Source organism: Aricia agestis, chromosome 3, assembly GCF_905147365.1.
Source record: "Aricia agestis chromosome 3, ilAriAges1.1, whole genome shotgun sequence".
Taxonomy (NCBI): Eukaryota; Metazoa; Arthropoda; class Insecta; order Lepidoptera; family Lycaenidae; genus Aricia; species Aricia agestis.
In genome coordinates this window covers 21,483,536-21,503,613 of record NC_056408.1, presented here as the reverse complement: position 1 = coordinate 21,503,613, position 20,078 = coordinate 21,483,536, and the positions used below count along the sequence as shown (strand labels likewise).

The 20,078-nt window shown below is 38.1% G+C and overlaps 1 protein-coding gene and 1 long non-coding RNA gene across 3 annotated transcripts in view; both read left to right on the top strand.

Annotated features, from left to right (window-relative positions):
* The window catches only part of LOC121725488, a 124,732-nt gene that overhangs the window by 31,508 nt on the left and 73,146 nt on the right, over window positions 1–20,078 (top strand). The gene's annotated exons all lie outside the window — the stretch shown is intronic.
* Window positions 3,527–6,063, top strand: LOC121740390. Of its 2 annotated transcripts, none has more exons than XR_006037636.1 (3): window positions 3,527–3,990; window positions 4,264–4,897; window positions 5,810–6,063. It is a non-coding gene; the product is annotated as an uncharacterized LOC121740390 (long non-coding RNA). The 2 variants fall into 2 exon arrangements; XR_006037637.1 differs by lacking the exon at window positions 5,810–6,063 and adding an exon at window positions 5,331–5,378.

The window sequence follows — 20,078 nt, the reverse complement described above, 5'->3', positions numbered from 1 at the left end:
TACTATTTCAAGTTACTAACGAAAAAAATAAATGCAATGTTATCAAAATAAACCTGCAATGGACCAATCTTGTTTTTAAATACAGTCCATCAGGTGACCCGTTTGCTCGTTTGCCCCCTTATTTCATAAAAAAATAGGTACCCTTAACGCAATCTACGTGGAGCATATGCCTTAACCTTAACAAGATTTACATGGAGAATAAACATCAACACTAACAATGCATTAAAATTGTGCATATTTTGTATGTTTTATTGACAATAGTGGGGCTCGCCGCCATTTTTTTTGTAACTAAGAAAGCACCGAATGTACACAACTCGGGGTGATCCATATGAATATAAGCTATACTTTGTTAGTTCGATCAGACAAAATATTAATTGCGTGCCTTGCAATATTCCTTATCAAATTGGTAGGCGTCGTATTCGCAAGTAGCGGAACATTGTAGGTTACTTTGACTTTCCGATGATAAACGCCGTCTTTTCTTCAACTTATCATCTAGCTTCTTTATTTTGATTTCTATTGTAATCACTTTCTTTTTATCAAAATATTAAACGAAAAAAACGTGTGACATCAATAACACAAAAACACGTAATGGCGTCCATGGCTCACGGTGGCCAGCGCATATAAAAATAGTACAGAATATTAGTTTTATTTGTTTATTTATTTTATTTTAAATTGATTATTTTAAAATAATATATCTAAATGTGTGACAACAATGGCACCATTTCATGTAATGCTGCAAGTAATTATGTTATCGTCTACGGTTGAGACCCATTGCAAAGTATTTTCTTGTGATCCTATTTCTAATACTGCGTGCTACGTTTAAAATATTTATATCCCTGGGAGGATCATCCAATGGCCGCCGTCTGTCTTCGAGTTCCAACTCATCTGGTAAAGGATCATTTCTCTTGATTGCCAAGTTATGGATAACAACCACAGCTGCTACAATTTTCGATGCCTTCACGGGGTCATAATGCAAGGTCCTGTGCTTGTGAATGCATCGAAATCTTGTTTTCATCACTCCAAAACATTTTTCAATGAGGACCCTCGTTTTGGAATGTGCTTAATTATATCCTCAGGTGTGTTTTCTTCATCATTCTCCGTAGTGTCTTTTCAACGTCTTATAAATTGCGTACGTAGACATCAGATTGTCTAATCTTTAAGCATAACCAAACATCAATGCGGGGGTGATTTTTTTTTCGCGTCCACCCCACCGTGTGGGGTGTCGTTGGATAGGTTTTTTTAAATATTACGAGTATTCATAGATCATTTTTCGATTAATAGATCCATTTGTGAAATATGAAGTTTTAAAGTAAAAAAAATCGTTAAGAGTCCAGTGTCCCCCCCCCTTCTACCAGCTAAACGGTTGCTTCTGGAAATGTGAAAAATTCACTGGAGTAGGAAATATGATTAATTTAAAAAGAAAACTGTCACGGGTAAGAAGACTAATTATAAGTTATTGAGTAATAGTCGATCATCTAAAAAATGTATTCGTAGAAGTACAAAGGAACTTTTCGTTCAAATTCCTTTGAACGTAACTGAGATGATATTGTTAGTAGTGTAAAAGAAGTTATAAATGTGCATTCATTGACCATACAAAAACTATCAAAAACTAGCGGCACTACGGAACCCTATATTGCGCGTGGCATGACACGCACTTGGCCTGTTTTTTAATACAAAACGCATTCAAGGACTCTCAATTTCAAAATACCTATTTAACGATTTGACGACGATTGACGACCTCTTCCTCTTCCTCTGTGGCTCAGTTGGTGGGCGAGTTGGTAGCTTAAGCCGGGGGTCGCGGATTCAAATCCCGGCGACAGAAAAAAAGTTTTCAATGTTCCTGGGTCTTGGAATCTCTAACAGCCACATTTATATTATGAAATAAAAATACATAATTTTAAGTCAAATAAAAATTCTGCCAGTTGTACAATATTCAGTCATCAAATTAATATTATGTAAGCACTATGAGGAACACAGTAAACACAACCACATACCAATTATTTTAATATAAATGTAAATAATCATTAATCAGTAAATTAACAATTAAATCTACCAGAAACTAGAATTACATCAAAGGAACGTACAGTTACCACAAAATTCTTATCATAACCCGTATTACAAATAGTTTGAACACCATTATACCTACGTTATTCTTAACAAGTTATATTTATATAAAAATTATTAATTTTCTTCTCTTGGTGAAGCCTTAAACTACAAAACATGTTTGTGAATAATAATGTGATACTTGCAAATGATTTTAAGAAAGGATGTGAAAAAGAATTTGCGCTTAATTTTTTATGTTCTTTTTTAAGTCAAGAATTTTACGTTACCTGTCTTGTTAATCTATCCACACTTTCAGCCAAAGAAAATTTTAAATTTTTATTCTAGCGAGAAGAATGACTACTCAATAGACAAGAAGTCGATTTTCCGCCATCTACAGCTGTTATCTGCTTTGCACAGCTCGCTAAATAAACTTTTATAAATATGTGTGCTGTGCCCTAATTCTCCTAACATACTGCTAGCTGTTGTTGTGCAATGGTTAACATAATTAATCATAGATAAAGTACAATATTTTAAACTGTCTTTACCATTATTATATTCTTTAAAAGAGGTGAAAATATGAATGTTGGTTTTATTACTGCTTATTAATATTTGATGACATTAATGACATTCGGTTTTAAATTTTTTTGTACAGAAATCCACGAACATATTATGCACAGGCATTAATTTCGCCATTAATAATTTCTTCCAAATGCCCCTCTACTTCTACATCATAGTCATCTTCGGTGGAGGTTTCTGTACCTGTGCATATGCTTGTGGTTGGTTTGGATAAAATCATTTTATAATTATTAATAATTGCCACACAATCATCGTTTTCACAATTACCAGCGCCTTGCTGCGCTGAATTTGTTAAAATTGCTGTTTTTAATGCAGCATCAAATTGTCCAGCTGTTGGGTATATATTGGCATCACAGTTACCCCTAATGCAGCCGAACAGGTTTTCTAGAGGGTCTTGTTGCAACCTCCGTGTGGCAAGACTTTATATCTTCATGTTTTTTAATGAGATTGTTCCAAACCAGTTCAACTGCATTAAGGGTCCATACTCAACCTTCCTATGAAGGTGGTGCACGACTGCATCCAATATAAAAACATTTTCATTTTACTTATGAAATTCTAATGAGGTGTGCTATTTTTTTAAATTAGTTGAAAATATTTTTCCTCGTCTCAAATCAGTAGAGTCACTGTTAAGGGTATCGAAGATTTTGTCCATATTTTCCAGGACATTGGCTGTGACAGTGGCAGTAGACAATGAACCTGAAAGTAAATAATTTAGTACATTAAATAATTACTTTGCTTTGCTTTTCTGTAAATCTTGTGTTTGTAAATGACCATTTCTGGTGTCAGATTTACAAAACCGCCTAAGAGTATGTGTTAAGCTGTAAGTCCCAGCTGTCAAGTTGGAAACTACAGCTTAACATACATTGCAAAGCTCTAAGCAACTCGAAATGTTATTTGTTAGTGTTCCGGCGTTTATGCGATAGATCCGACGTACACGACCACAGATAATAATTATTGTTCACGAACCTTTCCCGTCCCTTTGACAGCTGTCACCTGTCAGCTGTCACTCTGTCCATGATTCTTGTACAATTTTCAAGCGCACAAGCAAGTTGAATAATTATCGATTGTAATCTTTGTAATACAAAATTCATAAGTCACAAAAGGTTTTTAATTTGCAAATCCATGTTAGGACGACAAAGTTCTTAACATATTTTGGACCTTCTTCGACGGATTCCTGCTACTTGCACAAAACGAAACCAGCGAACTTTGGAGACCGGCGTGGTTGGAGGAAGGCGCGTATGCAGAATAATCCCAAGGATATACTCAATTTACGCGAGGGAGGATCCAAAGGAATCAAGGATACTAAAGAGGATCATCAGTTGTGTGCCGGCGCAAGCATAGACTGATATTATACAGATACGTTGCATTCGCGTGAGTACTCTGGTTCTTTCTTTGATTTCCACTATGAGCGTAGGGGGTACGAGTAAACGAGATAAATCTCCTTACAGGTGTATAGAAAGCGAAAAAACCGAAACATTACTTCGCGAATTAATCAAAAAACGTGGCGTTTTGAAGGCGAGACTTACCAAGTTCGCCAGTTATTTAACTACTTGCGTTTCTGAAGCACCTACTAATTTGCATATAGATATTAAGTTGCGCATCCAAGGCGCAGTTGCAATTTTTAACGAATTTAATTCTGTGCAGAGCAAAATTGAGGAAAATGTGCCCGAATCTTGTCTCGAAGAACAATTATTGCAGCGTGAACAATTCGAGAATAATTATTACAGTGCACAGGCTAGTGCCGAGTCCTTATTAAATGCTAGAACATCTGCTACAAGCTCTCAGTGTCAAGGCCAGCATAATAATCCATTACAAACTATAAGATTACCTACTATCACTTTGCCCGAGTTCGATGGTATGTATGAGAGTTGGCTCGAGTTTCGAGACACTTATATGTCATTAGTTCATAATTCATCAGAGCTTAGCAACATTCAAAAATTCCATTATCTCAGATCTTCGTTGAGAAGTAGTGCATTATTAGTTATAAACTCATTAGAACTAACTTCCGATAATTACATTGTTGCATGGGAACTTTTACAAAGCAGGTATAACAATAATAGATTATTAATTCAAAATCACATCAAGTCTATATTTAATATGCAACCAATAACCAAGGAATCTCATTTATTAATTAGGAATTTAATTGACAGCACATTAAGGAATTTACGAGCTCTGAAAATATTGGGCGAGCCCACGAATTTCTGGGATGCTCTTATCATATTCATTGTTGTTTCAAAACTTGATAAAATAACCGAGCGTGAATGGGAACAGCACAAAGGTAATTTGTTCACAAATAATAAGGATTTAAAATTAACTCTTAATTCTTTGTTAGATTTCTTAAAGGGTCGAGCTGATATGTTAGAAACATTGCAAGCGTCAGTCACTAAGACATCAAATGATATTAAAAAACCAAACAATTTCGGTAACTTTCATAATAAATCACATTGCAATGTTACTTCTAGTAAAGTGCATGATCGGCAAAACACCAAGATTAATAATTATAAGCAGTGCTTGATGTGCAAATTAAATCATCCACTCTATTCTTGCACTAAATTTATAGAAGCTAATTATAACACTAAATTAAAGGTCATACGTGATAATAAGTTGTGTTCAAATTGTTTGCGTTCAGGACATACAGTAAACCAATGTAGATTCGGAACCTGCAAAAGGTGTGATCAAAAACATAATACATTAATTCATTCTCATTCTAGTTCAGTAAACTCGGTATCGCATAATGAAGCTTCAACTTCTGCGGAGCTTGACACGCCCTCCGTGCCCGCTCAAACTGCAGAACACTCATCCGTAAGTCATGCACATGCGCAAACTTTATCTATTGAGAAAAATAATAAGCCTCATTCATTACTGCAACCTGTTTTACTATCGACTGCGCTTATTGAGGTAGCTGATAAGAATAATAAATATCATTTTGCTCGTGCATTACTCGATAGTGGCAGTCAGCATTGTTTTATTAAAAGATCTTTTTGTGACTTACTAGGCGCGCAATTAATACAGTCCACTCACGAAATAAGAGGAGTAGGTAATTCAATTACCCAAGCTAGCCAACTCTGTGAATTAATAATTAAATCTCGCATTAATAGTTACACTACAAAGATAAAATGTTTTGTTTTACCTCAAATTACATCTAAATTGTCGGTATATAATCTCACACATAAAAATTTCTGTATTCCAGAGAATATTGAGCTGGCGGATCCCAACTTTCTGGAGTCACAAGATATAGATATTTTGCTTGGCGCAGAGATGTTCTGGGATCTACTCACTCACGGAAAAATAAGGCTACCTAATGGACCTTATTTGCATAATACTTTATTCGGCTGGATAATATCCGGTGCAATATATCATAAATCACTAAATGATAATGCTGGTCATATCCAGTGTAATTATACACAAACGATGGATGCGCTATTACGACAATTTTGGGAACTTGAGGAGCCACCCAAGCGTCAGGATGCGCAGACTGATGAGGATCAGATATGCGAAAATCACTTCCTCACTACAACTACGCGAAACAGTGATGGTAGGTTTTGTGTTTCTATTCCTTTTAAACAGTCACCTGAGCTTTTGGGAGACACTTTTCCTCAGGCAGAACGACGTTTTCTCGCACTAGAAAGGCGATTACAACGCTCGGATACATACAAGCAAATGTATTCTGATTTCATTCATGAATATGAGAATTTGGGTCATATGACCAGGATTTCCTCTTATGACAAACCTTATTATTTTATGCCCCACCATGGAGTTCTTCGTGAGTCTAGTTTGACCACAAAGCTACGCGTGGTATTTGACGCTAGCACAGCTTCCAGTTCTGGGCTGTCTCTCAATGACATACAGCGTGTAGGCCCACCTATACAAGGTGATTTATTTGCCATTCTTCTACGTTTCAGGCAGCATCGCTTCGTGGCATGCGCCGACGTTGCGAAGATGTATAGGCAAGTCCTGGTGCGCGAGCAACAGCGCCACCTGCAGTTAATTCTCTGGCGAGACACTCCATCGGAGCCTCTAGGGATATATCGTCTAAATACAGTCACTTACGGTACCGCATCTGCTCCCTTTCTTAGTGTACGCTGTATAAAGCAGTTAGGCGTTGAATCTAACAATCTCGACGTTCAGAGAATTATCAAGGAGGATTTCTTTGTAGACGACTTAGTAACGGGAGATGATGATAAATCTAGGTTATTGTATTTATGTAATGAAATCGCTCAAACATTACAGTCAGGATGTTTCCCACTTCGAAAGTGGACATTCAATTTTATGCACAATGATTTAATGTCATCTCATGATTCGCTTGAGCATTTATGTTTAAATAATAACAGTAGTTCTAAAACTTTAGGCATAGGCTGGCTAAATATGTCAGATGAATTTTATTTCAATACGCTTTATGATTTTGATAGTAATTCGCAAGTTATAACTAAGCGCTATATTTTGTCACACATATCACAAATATTTGATCCTCTTGGATTAATTAGTCCATGTATCATGCAGGCTAAAATTATTTTGCAGCGTCTATGGCTGTTAAAAATTGATTGGAACGATCCAGTTCCAATTGATGTCATTGCGATATGGAATATATTTGTGTCGTCGCTAAGCGTTCTTAATAATATAAGGGTGCCGCGCTGTGTACTAGGTGATAGTTCAAATTATACGACTATTGAACTACACATATTTACGGACGCTTCACAATTAGCGTACGGTGCTTGTATTTATGTTCGCACTATAAGCGATAATTCAAATATTTCTGTGCGTTTATTATGCGCTAAGGGTAAGGTTGCACCTCTAAAATCGGTAAGCATACCGCGCTTAGAATTGTGTGGTGCATTGTTAGGAGCTAGATTATATGATAAGGTAATTTCATCAATTCATCGTAAATTCGATTGTGTTGTTTTCTGGACAGACTCAACAATAGTATTAGGATGGTTGCGCATGTCTCCTAATCTGTTACAAACATTTGTCCAAAATAGAGTAGCTGAAATACATGAACTCTCGGGAGTCTTGCCGTGGCATCATGTTAGCGGGAAGCACAACCCGGCGGATTTAGTGTCACGTGGCGTGACAGTCGATGAACTCGCTAAATCTAGATTATATTGGTCAGGGCCTGAGTTTCTACATGATAAACACTTCATTAGCACTAATATATCTCACCCTCCTCATGTTTCACCAGAGTTGTTGCCGGAGACGAAACGTAGTTGTCATCTATCGTTTATCGCTACAAATACAATATTTATTAATTTTGAAAGGTTTTCAAATTTTCTACGCATGGTACGCGCTATAGCTTATATGTTACGATTTTTGCACAATGTTCGTAATAAAAATAATAAACGTACGGATATTTTAAGTACTAATGAAATTATAGAATCTCAAAATTTATTAGCTAAAATATCACAATTAGAATCTTTTCCAGTCGAGTATAATTTATATATAAAAGAAAATAAGGTAAAAGATAATCACTATTTATCAAAACTAAATATTTTCATGGATAGGGATAAAATATTGCGCGTTGGAGGCAGACTAACTAATTCCAATTCATTTTCATATACCAAAAAACATCCTATTTTGTTAGGTAGTAATCATAGTTTCACTAAATTGTTATTTCGCTATGAACATGTTAAATTGTTACACGCAGGTCCTCAAGCGCTATTGTTTAACATACGTGACAATTGGTGGCCGATAGGAGGTAGAAATTTAGCTCGAAAGGTAGTACACGAATGTATTATTTGTAAACGCCTCAGAGGAAAGACTCACTCCTCAGATGGGAAATTTACCCACTGAGCGCATAAGTCCTACATATCCATTTTCCAAATGTGGAGTGGATTACGCCGGGCCAATTTTCATGTTAAACCATAAAGGCAGAGGAGCTCGTAAGGTTAAATGCTATATTTGTCTATTTGTATGTTTTGCTACGCGGGCCATACACCTGGAGCTTGTAACCGATCTTACATCGGATGCCTATTTATTAGCTTTAAAACGTTTTATTTCTCGCCGTGGAAAACCATACGAGATATTTTCTGATAACGGGCGTAACTTTGTAGGTCTTATGAACGATTTCGCCAAGTTTTTGTCTAAATGTAGTTCTGATATTAAAGATTATGTTTCTAACGAACAAATTAAATTTCGCTTTATCGTACCTTATGCTGCTCATTTTGGGGGTCTTTGGGAGGCTGGAGTTCGCTCATGCAAGCACCACCTTCGTCGAGTAGTCGGAAATGCGAATCTCACTTATGAGGAATTGAGTACAGTCCTGGCACAGATCGAAGCTGTTCTTAACTCTCGCCCTCTTTCGCCAATGTCAACTGATCCTAATGATTTTTTACCTCTGAGTCCAGCTCATTTTCTTATCGGACGCACCCTAACTTCACCAGCGTGTGAAAACTTGATGGAAGCTAATACTCTACGGCTAACTCGCTATCAAAGAGTGGAGCAGATGAGGCAGCATTTTTGGTCAAGATGGATGAAAGAGTACATCTCGGAGCTTCAATCCCGGACAAAGTGGAAGGCAAACGATGACCATCTTCTACCTAACACATTAGTTGTCATTAAAGACGACAACCTTCCCCCGCTAAAGTGGCACTTGGGCCGAATCGTTAGTCTGATTCCAGGGAAGGACAACATCACTAGAGTTGCTGATATTCGTACGGCATCTGGGATTATCAGGCGAGCATGTACAAAAATTTGCCCTCTGTTTACACCAGACGAGAATAATTGAAAGTCACAACTTTCAAGGCCGGGGCCATGTTCCGGCGTTTATGCGATAGATCCGACGTACACGACCACAGATAATAATTATTGTTCACGAACCTTTCCCGTCCCTTTGACAGCTGTCACCTGTCAGCTGTCACTCTGTCCATGATTCTTGTACAATTTTCAAGCGCACAAGCAAGTTGAATAATTATCGATTGTAATCTTTGTAATACAAAATTCATAAGTCACAAAAGGTTTTTAATTTGCAAATCCATGTTAGGACGACAAAGTTCTTAACAGTTAGTTATAAATAGGCATAAATATAATATTACTAGCTGTTGCCCGCGACTTCGTCCGCGTGGACTTCAGTTTATAGCGCGCGATGTCAACAAAATTGGTGTCAAAAGCTTTTATAAAAAAACCCTGGTACCCCTTATATCAATACAGCTGTGCAGTGTGCAAACAATAAGTACTTCATTTTTGTATGTTAAACTTTATATATTATGCCAAATTTTAAAGCTTATTTAGCCCCCCAATTACACAACTTTACCCATAAACTATTTATCATTGATAGGTTTAGCCCCAATTTCACCAACGTCTGTTAGTGTTAACAGCTTGTTAAAATATCCTGTCTTCTCTTTCATTCATATGAAAAACGAAACAGCTAACGTGATACTAATTCGAGCATTAACTTTAACAGTCGTTGGTGAAATTTGGTCTTAAGGTTACGTCACTGCCTGCACAGATGAAGTACTGAGTTATTTAATACCGTAGAATAGATATAACAATCGAAAAAAATCGAGACTTAAATGTAAGATGATACCACCTCTTATAGAAAGACTTTTGAGCAAGCGTCAGCGCGATGTAGAAGACGCACGGCGCCATCTATTATGAATTTTTTGAACAAATTTACGACCCTTACAACCCTTTTTTCCAGTAAAAAAGTAGCCTATGTCCTTTCTCAGGCTTTAGACTATCAGTATACAAAATTTCATTACAATCGGTTCGGTAGTTTTGGCGTTTGGCGTGAAAGCGAGACTGACAGACAGACAGACAGACAGAGATACTTTCGCATTCATAATATTAGTACAGATTATGTGCACACTGCACAGCTGTTTTTGGGTATTTTGATTAATTAAGGGCCGCGCTACACCGGAATGGCAGCGGCGAGGCGAGAACTTTCAGCGCTGCCATTCCGGTGTAGCGCGCTGCGCGGCCCTAAGAGGGGTACCACTTACCAGGGTTTTAAAAAGTTTTTAAATTTGACACAAATTTTGTTGACACCGCGCGCTATAAACTAAAGTCCACGCGGACGAAGTCGCGGGCAACAGCTAGTTATGAATAAAAACAATAATATATAATAAAGTAGGTATGATTAGTTCTGTTATAATAATGAAGTAAAAAATAAAGCGCCATCTGTTTTCATATATTAGAATTAAAATGTAAAAATATTTTCTGGATGGAATATAGGCCAACACAACACACTCGAACTCCTTAGAAATGCAGTAGGAGTTCTTTAAGATAAGATAGATTGATTATTATTATAGCAAGTGATAATATTATTAAACATAATATTCTAACGTATTAAAAACTATAAACAAAAACATAATAACTAATAAGTATGATTAGTTCTATGTTACAACGAAGTAAAAAAAAAGCGCCATCTGTTGAATCGTATTAGAACTAAAATGTTCATTGCATCGCGTCGATATATTTCTGGATTTTTTATAATATTATACATAAAATATATTTAAGATTTTTGAAATATTATTTTAATACACATCCAAGACCCAGGAACATTGAAAACTTTTTGTTCCGCCTGCGGGAATCGAACCCAGGACCCCCGGGATGAGCGCTGGCCACGCGCAATGCGAAGTAATTTTCATGGATATTTTCATGGAAATAAGATATTTTCCCACATCAAAATGTAGCCTATGTCCTTTCTCAGACTCTAGAATAACTGTGTACAAAATTTCATTGCAATCGGTTCAGTAGTTTTGGCGTGAAAGCGAGACAGACAGACAAACAGACAGACAGACAGACAGACAGAGATACTTTCGCATTTATAATATTAGTATAGATTGAGTTCCTCAAGCTCCAGTAAAATATATCAAACAAAATATACTTTTGTAACACCAAACCATCATTTAATATACGGCTAGGCCAGGTAAAATCTACTTTACCTTTTGCAATTTTTGCCATCATTCCAGCTGTAACTGGGTGACTCATAACTTGAGCAGCTAATTTCACCCTCATCTTCTGCTTGGAATTTGGATGGAATTTGGATCTAAATGATCCATTTTTAAAGATAACAATAAAAACAAACAAAAGTCAATAAAAACATTTTTTTGTTGTAAGTAAAAAAAATGTCTTTATTGTAAGTAACAAGTAACAACTGATTAATATTTGACAATTTCTAAAAATGATTCCTAGCTAGATCGATTTATATTTTAATGGATTTTGCTCCAGTGTACACATCATTAACAAGTAATGGCAAACAATGTATGTTCATTAAAACCCTAATGCAAATGTTTTTCTAGGGTGATATAAAATACCTCTACCATATTTTATCGTTAAGGATTTTATATATATTTCAGTATCTTTAAATATTGGATAAGAATTTTGCTCGTCGCTCGAATACCCGTGCATCCGCTAGCTGTCAGTAGAAGACAGGAACATCGCAGTGTTTTAGTGGGTAGGGCCGCGGCACTCACCATCTTCGCCGCGACGAGCCCCACATGTCCGCAGCGGGAGTCCTCATCCCCTGCGTCGAATGCGACACAGCATTTCACTGCGTAAAAAAAAGCTAGATCGATTTATCGCCCCCGAAGCTAACTAACACAGCCCGGCTCTGTGATTGGTCGCGGCGGAATACAAGCGCTTTTGTTACTACATTAAATAATAGAGGCGTTTTTGCACCTCACCGAGGATTTCAAATTGAATTTAGTATAAGATAGAGACGGCTTTGCTCACAGACAAACATGCAATGTGTTGCCATTAATCTAAAAACGTTTTGGGTAAAAAACTGGACACTGGAGCTTTTGAATCTTTTCCCCCTCTACCCCTACAAAAAAATTTGCTTTGTCTCTATACTAATAGAGACAAAGCAATTTTTTTTACTTCGTCTGAATATCTTAGACCTTTGTTGCTTTTATCCGTATTCAATACGTGAATGTTGCTAAAATTAAATTTTATATTTTGTTCCACTTCTTCAAAATTTTTACATTTTTTCTTCAGTAACAATAGAAGTGATTGCAAGTTTTTTTCATCTTGCGTCACGCCTATTTAGCCTTTGTGATAAAATTTTTACCTTCCTCTTTAATTCATCTTCCACAATGCTAATACATTTAAAAGGTACTGTTTGAACAGCAACTTCTTGAATATTAAGACGGAGCTTCTTCCTTTGAGGTTCTTCTGTATCGCTTAAACTAGTTCCCGCAATAGGTGTTGATAAAGCAGTAGTAGGACTTAGGGCTTCTCTTTCCGAGTTGTCTCATTGTGATTCTTGTAGCAATATATTACTGAGAACTACGATTTTTTTACTTTTGGCCTGTAAAATAAACATGAAATTATATATTAGGCATATTTTAACTCGAAAAAATATATCAATGTAGTTTAATGTATCAAGTACAAACAGCATAAGACATAATAATATTAATATAAAAAGCCTGTTCCAAAATTACGCCGAAACCTGGTAGGTAATAAAAGGTAATATTTATATTCTTACCACGGGAGAGGTCGTAGGTACAGCATCTGCTTTTAATAATTGCCGGGAATTAGCAGTATAAAAGCAGGAAGGTTCGAACTGACGACTGCATACGACAGAATTTTTTGTAATTCTTTGTGTTAAGGTTCTCAATGGCCAGCCCTCTTATCGACTTTAGTATATCTTGTAGGGTCTCTTCTTGTTTGGCTAGTCTCCTAATTATCTCTTGGTTTGAGGCATTCCTTGTACGCGGCCGTTTGTCTGATGTCCTGGCATCTTCTGCGTCACTGCTTGCCTTCCTTATGTGATTTAATTTGAAATATTCATTAATGACTTCTGTGTACTTTTCCTTTAAGTCCTTACCCTTTGCGAACCTTTTTTCTAATGATTTCAGTCTAGCTATCGCAATGCATCGTGAATCGCCATATCTGCAAGCACGGTTTTAATAATAATAATATACATTTATTCGACATCAAATTCACAATACACTGCAGTACACAAGCACACATACAGCAATAAAGACGAAACAAAAAAAAAAGCATACTAGGCCTTACCACATATAACAGAAAAAAAACATAGTTTTCGTCTCTAAACGGTAATTTGACGACGTAACGACCATCGTTTGATCTAGTGGTTGTAGCTTTGAATATATCCTCACATCTTTGCTCTTCCTATGTTAGAATTTTCTTTAACTTCGGTGTTTGCTCTTGGGCGCCTAGCCTTTGTCTTTTGCGGCGGCGCCCTGCACGGCGTGCAGGGAGACCTCTGCCGCTCCTTCCGCAGCTCCGACTCGACGGCTGACAGCCGTTCAGCTGCCACAAACAATGAAGTTTTTATTTTAAATACGAAAGCTAAGTATATAATCCAGTCTGTGGGGACTTATAAACGTCTTTGCCGTACAAAAGGTGGAGTAGAAGCGTTTATGATGTTATGTTATTAAGGTATGAAGGCCTAATAAAAATCCAAATTTTCGACCTTGGGAAGAAAAGGCGCGAACCGCCATCTTGAATTTAATGTGCCAAAATTACGTTTTTTTTAAATAATTTCTCAACCGTTTACTTTATGCCAAAATAGTCTATGGGAAGTAGAAAGAAGACAAAATTACCAACATTTTTCTCATACATATTTATTCTGTAAGTTTTATAGATAAAAAGTTACATCTATCAGCAGAAAAACAAAATTGCGATAATCATCAATCTTACTTAATTTTTTATATAAAATTATTCAAAATTACTTTTTAAACCGTTTTGATGGCCCGGGTTGATTAATGTTTACAACTACTTTGTCGTCGTCGATATTTTCTGTCTCATTATCTGTGACAATCCGGGCTTCTAATGATGAAATTTCATCATTACAGTCCTCGTCATCTATTACAATCTCCAACGCATTTCCGCATGACTGACCACTACAGAATCCACACAGACAGACAAAGCATTTTAGTCCAGCTTTTCTGCAGCTACATGATTCACTGCATCCTTTTTTGCAGTGACAAGAAATTATCTTCAAAAGCGCCTGGGGTGCTGCTTTCTCTGTTGGTTTTATTGGAATGAGCCTGTTGTTGTCATATTTCCAGCCCCAGTCTTCTGGTTTTTTTTTTAATTCCATACCATTTCTGAACTTGATGGTATGTTCTGAACGCATGATATCGTGCAACGTCCTTTGTCGGTGGCAACGAAGCAAGATTAAATTTACTTTTTATTGTCTGTGGGATAAGCGTGGCCACCACAAAGGAAGATCTTCCGACCGAGCGAGGTGTTATGCTCGGTCAGGCCGGAGCCCACGTGATACATCTCAGCTGTCGTATATATACTGACGCGCTCAGAAAACTTCGATAGCGCGATGCAGAAATGTTAGGCGAATTGTGGGTACCGCCACATCACTCCCCCCCGAAGATCGGAGGTCGAATCTTGAAGTCTTGTCGCTTGAGTCGCCAATGCCAGTGAGTTCCAGTGAGTCGGAACTGTTGCAGTGAGTCCCAGTGAGTCGGAACTGTAAGCTGCTGCACGGGATCCAGTGAGTCGGATAGTTGCCGTGCGGGGCCGATGCTACGTGCTGACCAGGAGAGATGTGCTCTGCTTGCTGACCGGTCGGTGTAGTGAGAAAGATTCTATATGTTTACAACAGATGTATCGCAGAAGGTATATTTCCAAAAATTTGGCGTTCCGGTTGCATAAAATTAATACCTAAAGCGGGAAACAAACCTCCTGACGACCCAAAATCTTACCGTCCGATAACGTTACTGCCTTGCTTAGGTAAATTACTAGAACGTCTCATCGTACCTCGCCTGCTACCCGGTGGCCCTAAATTCCATAGCCACCAGTTCGGTTTCACCGCCGGGAAATCGACTGTGGACGCGGCGTTAGAAGTAAGAAAAATAGTTAATTTGTCGGAAACTAAATACGTGGTCGCTATTTCATTAGATATTTCCGGGGCCTTCGACCATGCCTGGTGGCCGATGGTGCTATTAAAACTAAAAAATCGAGGGTGTTACTGCAATATTTATTCTATAATACATTCTTACTTTTCTAACGGTCAAACTAAGCTTCGTCTAGGACATTGTACACATGTCAAAGATTTAACGTGCGGCTGCCCTCAAGGATCGGTAATTTCGCCTAAATTATGGAACATCGGATTCGACGATTTGTTAAGTCTTCCACTTCCACCGCTTTGTATACTAGTTGGTTACGCCGATGACGGGTTTCTTATCGTTCAAGCAAACTCGCGTTCCGAAATTGAGTCTAAAGCCAACAGTAGTCTTAATTTAATATCTGACTGGGGTAAGCGTAATCGTCTGAAATTCGCCGCGCAAAAAACTTACCAAATTCTTTTAAAAGGTTCCCTTATATCTTCCCCTAGCATTAAACTTGACAATATTAACGTTAAACGCAAACAGTCGCTCTGTTATCTTGGTTTTTACTTAGAAAATAAATTTACATTTTTAGAACATATAATTCAAACCGGTGAGAAAGCGAAACGCAACTTTTACTCCTTTACCAAAATATCTACTTCGACATGGGGCCTTTCATTCAAAACCCTAAAATTAATTTACACTGCTACTTACCTTGGTAGCATTTGCTACGGGGCCCCCGTGTGGGCCGACAGAGCAACTATCGGCGCGGCTCGTCGCAAGTTGCTACAAAGCCAACGTCTTGCTCTTATATTCTTGTGCAAAGCTTACAGAACCACAAGCACCGAAGCCCTGCCCGTGTTAGCCGGAGTTTTACCCGTTGACCTTGAGATTCAGCGTCGTGCGACAATGTACTATCATAACAAAAACATTGACAACCCGTTCTTTTTAAGCGCTCGCGATAGAAATAAAATAGCAAGATTGTTTGAACCTTTAGAAAACTCTTTGAAAAGCCTAATCTCCGAATGGCAGACGCGTTGGGACTGTTCCACCAAAGGGCGACATCTTTATAATTTTTTCCCTAATATTCGTGAACGACTATCCAAACATTGGATGGATATTGATCACTGCGTTTCTCAATTCCTGACCGGTCATGGAAATTTTAAGGCCAAACTCTACGGATTTAATCTGGTAGCATCACCCATGTGCGAGTGCTCGACCGAAGGCAACATGTTTGAACAAACAGCTCATCATGTTCTCTGGGAGTGCAGTCTCTGGCAGGACGAAAGAACTACAATGCTAAACAACCTACTCTGCACATCTGGTGTCGCATACTACGGTGATCTCGTGGACAGCGCTAGGAACTTCCGTGCCTTCAAGCGTTTTTGTCACAATTACTATTGGCAACAGTCTAACACAATAAATTAATTTAGCTGTAGCATAGTAGTCACTATTATTATTAACGTTAAATTCCCGTGGTGCTTCTCCCCTTCAGTTCTTTGACTTTCGGTCACTGCAACTTTGTGCTGTCTCCCGCTTTATATTGGGGAGGGAATCTGGAATTCTTCCTACTCCTCCTATTTTCTTCTGATTAATTTCGTTGCGGGTCCCAAGACAGCTTTAGCATGTCCCTCGGGCTCCCTGAGATCATATCAAAGGGTTTTCGTGGTTGGATGCCGCTGTCGATCCTGGCGACACAGGAGATACAGTGGTGGGAATGTGTGGTGGGCCAAAGCCCGTTAAAAAAAAAAAAAATAGTGAGAAAGCCCGATGATGCCGATGCGGAGTCGCCCAGGCTGCGGTACATTGCGGCTAGTGGACGATGTACCCGATGAGGCGATGCTGGCTGGCGCGGTGCGGAGGGGCGGGGAGTGATGATGATGAAGGAGGCGTGTTCTGTCGAGGGTCACCAATGTGGGAATATGCGTGGCGGCCAAAGGAAGATCTTCCGACCGAGCGAGGTGGTATGCCCGGTCAGGCCGAAGCCTACGTGATACATCGCAGCTGTCGTATATATACCGACGCGCTCAGAAAACTTCGATAGCGCGATGCAGGAATGTTAGGCTAATTGTGGGTACCGCCACATGTCGATTGTGCGAATCGTTGATACCGGATTTCTTCTAGGGATTCCTTTTCCATGTCGCCTCCGTACAAAGTAACTAGAAAACGTGCTCCAGCGTCTTCGATGTCTTCTGGTTTTGCTGCTTCATTTTTGTAGACGCTGATGATAGCATTAAGTTGTGGGTTTTTCTCAACAAGAGAACAAAATTTAATTTTCCCTTGGTTGAAAAGAGACGATGTCGTATCGCAGCCACTAAAAGCATGCAGAAATAGAATGTTCTTTGCAGCTTCTTTGTATTTAAAACAATTAGCTGAGTATAATTTTTCAGCAGTTTTGCCTCTACCAGGCTTTTGTATGTATATGTTGCTTTGAGGTGGAGATAGTGCTGTTAGCAAAACAAGAAGATCAACGTCCTCGCCAACGACAATTACATGTTCAAATGTTGCACACAAAGATATTGCTGTATTGATGATTAGCACGTCAGCATCTTCTTCAGCTTGCTTGACTTCAATAGCGGCTTGTTCCATTTTTTGTTTCAGCATTGTTATAAGACGGCTTTTGTTGTTAGTATTAGCCAAAAATCTTTCTTGTGATACTTGAGCTGCCATCGTTTCATCAAAATGTACATCTGCTGATATATGTTTCTTCGATCGTCGTAGTCTTTCTGCAGACTTTGTATTTTCCTTTGCGCCATCAGATGGATATCCATCAAAAATAACGACGAAATTCACATTGTTTTTATTACGAGACTCGGATCTTATTTTAGCGAAGCAAATATCCACTTTATGACCTGGTTTCTTACAAAAAGAACAGGTTTCTGCTCTAAATTGAGCCGTCGTTTGAGTACTGGATACTTGAGTCGCCATAGGGAATTAGGTTTCGCTCTCTTATAACAGTTAGCTAAAATGTGTCCGGGTTGTCCATACGAAAAACACAAATTGTTGTCAAATCGGCGTTTCCTCGCAATGTTGCCACAGAATAATTAGTCATGTTGCCGAGGCTTGAACTCCCTTTTAAATCATTTGTGACCCAATTATTGAACCATGTTCGAGCACCACCTTTCAAACAGTTACCGATTCTAGAAAAACATTCGTTATCACTCCAATTATTAATAGTTTTGGCCCGGTCAACCTCTTGACACCCAAACTTCAATGTTATGAAGAAATGGGTCGAAGCTAGAAATATAATACGGCGGATTAGACCGTACAGGGGGCCTATTATAAGCTCTAAAATCCATTCACTTTACGTCCTTATACAGTCAGTAAAAGTACGTAAAGTGAATGGATTTAAGAGCTCATAATAGGCCCCCAGCAGTATTAATTGAACGTAACGCGTCACCCAAAGTGTTTGTCAGTATTTGTTCCGATGACGTAGACCTACGAGAAGAACAACGATCTCTTTCATGCGATCGACAACGAGACCGAGATCTACTTCGAGTTTGGGGAATTGCGCATAACCGCCGGCGCTGCGAGCTCGGATTACTAGCCGACATGACCGATAACGTGTTTCGGTGCCACGAAATATAACAAAGGATTGCGTAAAAGGTGGACCTTTTGTTACTAAGCACTAGATTTTACTAACTAATTTAACAAGTCACTAGAACCACAATTGTCAGGAATGTCACTAATTTTACACTTTCAAAGATCAAAAATCTAAGATCCGTATAAAAAGGCTCTAAACGTACTAAGGCCGTGAGCTTTTTCTTTTATAATCACATTTCTGACTTAAGAGGGCGACTAACCCAAAAAATCAAACATCGTCCTTCTCTCTTCACTCTCACTATTGTCTTTCATATGCCAGGTGAAAAAGGACGACGCGGATTCATCGCCAAATTAGTTTTTTTTTTCAATAACTCGATAAATATACAACATTTTAAAAATCCGCTAGGTCGATCTCTCAATGATAGAATTTTATATAATGTGTTTAAAATATTAACTTAGTTCAATGCACGGTTATGGCAATAAATGAAAAATTTGTGAAAATTAGATGCATCTTTGTGATTTTTTTCTATCGAGAAAATTTTAAGATATCGTGTTTTGGCTCTGATCGAATTCTCGGAAATATAATGTAGTATCTAATTTTAGAAAATGAAACAATTCGGGGCTTATTTTCAAGTATAAAAATGAATTATAAAATCGACACTTTAGGGTTAGTCGCCCCCTTAAGGAAAGAGGTATCAGAAGTTAAACTAAGAAGCCTAATATTACAAAAGACGTCTTGACGCGGAGACCAAAATCCAATATTAAAAGAGGTATTGAATACCTTCCTAAAAAACTTTTAGTCACTGCATATCCCGGTATCGATTCGTCTTCATACATCCTGTATAGTTGAGATATATTAAGACTGGGATCCAGATAATATATTCTTTGTTTAATAATATGTTCTTTGCAATAGTGACTATCTGATGGCCGAAATTTCTTTATGAAATTTTGTACAGCTTCTCTCTTAGACCGAAAAGCATGACTTTTATGCTCTCCTCCACGCTTTTCGAAAGCTGTTTCTGTTGTAGCTGCGTATCGATTGGAAAGGCCTTTAATAAGGCCTTGTTTGATTTTTTAAATTCCACAGAACGCAGTGAGGCAGGCAGGAACTTTTACTTTACTACTGTGCTTAGTAACAAAATACTGCTTTGAGAAAGCGCGCCCATTCCG